General features: G+C 45.5%; 1 protein-coding gene across 10 annotated transcripts in view; it reads right to left on the reverse strand.

Annotated features, from left to right (window-relative positions):
- The window catches only part of CSF1R (colony stimulating factor 1 receptor), a 76,314-nt gene that overhangs the window by 60,815 nt on the left and 11,808 nt on the right, over positions 1 to 3,691 (reverse strand). For 3 of the 10 annotated variants that reach the window (XM_055558371.1, XM_055558391.1, XM_055558380.1), the window contains exon 2: positions 1,352 to 1,459. The exons of 1 other annotated variant lie outside the window; for it this stretch is intronic. The gene's annotated coding sequence lies outside the window, so the exon portion shown is untranslated. Of the gene's footprint in view, positions 1 to 1,351; positions 1,460 to 2,835; positions 3,089 to 3,141; positions 3,326 to 3,691 lie in introns of those variants that run through there. 6 more of the 10 variants (XM_055558422.1, XM_055558405.1, XM_055558420.1 and 3 more) reach the window with 5 other exon arrangements.

Below are 3,691 nucleotides of genomic sequence, written 5' to 3' on the forward strand. Positions count from 1 at the left end.
TAACCCCCCAAAATATATTAGAGCTAATAAATATATTCAGCAAAGTCACAGGATACAAGACAAAACTCAAGTGTATTTTTATACACGAGCAGTGAATAACCTAAAAAGAAAATTGTTAAAATAATTTTGTATTTACCATAGCATTAAAATGAATAAAATATTTCGGAACAAATTTAACTAAGGAGATTCTGATGTAAACACTGAAAACCACAACACACTGCTGAAAGTATTTAAGAACACTAAATACATTTAAAGACATTGTGTTCACAGATTGGAAAATTTAATATTGTTAAGATGATAATACCCTAAGGTGAACAATAAATTCAGTCTCTATTAAAACCACAATGGCCTTTATGATAGAAATAGAAAAGATGACTCTCAAATTCATTTGGAATTTCAAGAGATGCTGAATAGCCAAATCAATCTTGAAAAAAAAGCTAAACAGAAAAAGGAAACTGGAGTCACACTTCTCAATTTCACAACTTACTACAGAGCTAAAGAAATGAAAACAGTGTGGTACTGGCCTAATAGATTCAGAGGTCAACAGAATTAACTTGAGAGTTCACAAAGAAACCTTCAGTTCTACAGTCAAGTGATTTCCAACAAAATGCGAAGACTTAGAAAAAGAAAAAAGGCCTTTTCATCAAATGCTGTTAAGACAACTAAACATCCACATACGAAAGAATGAAGTCAGACCCATACTTCATAACATAAACAAAAATTGACTCAAACTGATCGAAGACCTAAATATAAAGGGTAAAATTATAAAACTCCTGGAAGAAAGCATATGACCTGGACTTGTAAATGATTTCATAGCTATGTCATCAAAAACACAAGCAACCAAAAAATGAACTGGATTTCATCAAAATTAAACACTTTGGTATGAAGAATCCCATCAAGAAACTAAAAACACGACATGACAGTAAACATCTCTTGCCATATACACAAGGGCTAAGTATTTAGAATGTATCTGTATCTCTCTCCATTAATTATAAAAGAACAGAACTGTAAACCAACAGAAGTCTCCAGGTATAAGCAAAGTGTAAGGATTTGGCAGGCCCAGACACATATCCTCTATGATTGTGTTAATGACTCTCAAATACTGTTCAAAACAATAATTTCTGGCTCCAGATTTCTGTATCAGTAGAATTGGAGTGTTCTATGGGGATCCACAGGGTCATATTAACAGGCAATTAAGAAAGGTGGTTATCAGAGGCTTTGTATCTTCCCACAACTTTTCAAAAGGTATTGCATTACATTTGGAGCCTTGGCAGCTGCAGAGTTTAACTTCTCCTGGGTCAGCCCTCTTGGCCCTTCCTGACCTCCCGTCAGCCCATACATCCACTCTTACCTTTTGTAGAATCTGTTCATGGTTCTGGTTGAGGCTGTATCCTGTTTCTAATAGCACAGTGTACAGGGCATAGCATGGGTCTGGGCATTCTTTAATGCCTACTTTCTCCTGTTAGAAAATCATATAATTCTCTTAGTAGATCTCTTCCTCAAAAGGGAATATTCAGGCATATACAGGCATATAGAGAGCTGCCCTTTAAGTGTGGATTTTTTCCCCTCAATTATGTAGATCAGAGGTAGAAACTGGGAAGGGCACACAACAAACACCCTGGGTGGATCTTGATCTTCTAGACCTGAGGGAACTGGTCTCAATTGATGTTGCCTTGCCTAAGGCACAGTAGGCCCTGGGGCAAATTGGGTATAGGATATAGTTTTACATTGCTTCTTCAAATTGATTTTGCAAAATAACTTGGAAAAACCAGTCAAACATTGTACCTATTTACTCTGTTTTTTGGGGCTTCCCTGGTGGCTCAGATGGTAAAGCGTCTGCCTGCAATATGGAAGACCTGGGTTTGATCCCTGGGTCGGGAAGATCCCCTGGAGAAGGCAATGGCAACTCACTTCGGTACTCTTGCCTGGAAAATCCCATGGACAGAGGAGCCTGGTAGGCTACAGTCCATGGGGTCGAAAAGAGTTGGACACGACTGAGCGACCTCACTCACTCACTGTTTATACTGGTTTGCTGCTGCTGCGTCGCTTCAGTTGTGTCCGACTCTGTGCGACCCCAAAGACGGCAGCCCACCAGGCTCCCCCGTCCCTGGGATTCTCCAGGAAAGAACACTGGAGTGGGATGCTATTGCCTTCTCCAATGCATGAGAGTGAAAAGTGAAAGTGAAGTAGCTCAGTTGTGTCCGACTCTTAGCGATCCCATGGACTGCAGCCTACCAGGCTCCTCTGTCCATGGGATTTTCCATGCAAGAGTACCGGAGTGGGTTGCCATTGCCTTCTCTGTTTAATCCACATCAAATGTAGGTTACAAAGGGAAAGGGCAAGTCCCTTTGTGTAGAACACACAGACACAGCATCACACCATGGGGCCCACAAGCAGGGCAGGGGAGACCATATTTTTGCCTGGGAGCAGCAACCTGAACCCCAGGAAGGTCACTACAGAAGGCTGGGGAGCCAGGAGCACCCTCACCCAACCCAGTTTCAGCCCCTGCTTCAGCTCAGTTCCCATTTCCTGTGCCTCTCCCTCCCCCAGCTCCTTATGAAGAGCTCCAGGAGCTAAGGCGACTAAGGAGAGGATCCTGTCCCTTGGGGCATGTGCCCCACGTCTGGGAGAAGAAATATACACCACTGAACAGCGGGCACATGGGAGGGGGAAGGGACGCCAGGGAGAGGCACACACCCCAGGAAGTGGATGGGCCGAGCCCCCAGCCAGCTCTGAAGCAGGCACTGCTTTAACAAAAGAAGAAAATCATACAACCAAAGGGAGGGTAAGGGGTAGAGGGCGAAGAGTCATCCCCTTTGTATGCAGGAGCCTTACCTCTGCCCTTCATCTTGCTTCCTCCATTTCTTTTTCCCAGTCTGAGTATTCAGTTTCCTCCCTTCCTCTTACTCCCCTGCTCTGACATTCCCTCCAAGTTCTCGGCACATCTACTGGGAGCTGCTCTAGAGGGACCCTGGGGTCCTGCCTGGTGCTGCCTCAGCCTGAGTCTCTGGTGCTCTGGCTGCCAGCCAGGGCTGTGGTGGGCTGATCCCTTCCCCCAAGCTCGCCTGCTTCTCACTCCCCCACCCCCACCCCACCCTCTGGGTGGCAGCGCTTCAGCTCCAAGGTTAGGCCTGTACCTACCTACTCTTGAGCTGATAAAGGAAGGACAGAAGTTTATCCACAGAAGAAAGTTGAGCCCTTAGAGAGGCTGGGCTCTGCAGCTGGCTGACTCAGTTTCCTCTGATGTAGTGCTCAAAAGAGTTTATTCCTCAGCCAGCAAAACCCTAGAAGAGCCTGGAACAACTGCCTTCATCAAATGCCTGCCGCTTCTCTCCAGTCTTTACTGATTGGACCTTATCTCAACCAGCAGTGTTCTCAGAGACTGCAGGCAGGTCTGCAAGACTCTGCAAAGTTGGCTGCACCTGGGAAACCTGTGCATTCACAGGAGGGAAAGGGAAGCCCCAGTGCCGGGAGTCGGCATATTGCATATTGAGTGCATATTGCATATTGAGTGCAGCACTTTCCACAGCATCATCTTTCAGGATCTGGAATACCTCAACTGGAATTCTATCACTGCCGGGAGCAGGAGCTCCGCCCATGGCAAAGGTCATGAGGAAGGAGGCTCGGCATAGGCAAAGGCGGGATTCAGCCTCAGGCGTCCCCCTGGAAATTCTCGAGCATCTACCCCCAA

This window comes from Bubalus kerabau, chromosome 1 (genome assembly GCF_029407905.1).
Source record: "Bubalus kerabau isolate K-KA32 ecotype Philippines breed swamp buffalo chromosome 1, PCC_UOA_SB_1v2, whole genome shotgun sequence".
Taxonomy (NCBI): Eukaryota; Metazoa; Chordata; class Mammalia; order Artiodactyla; family Bovidae; genus Bubalus; species Bubalus kerabau.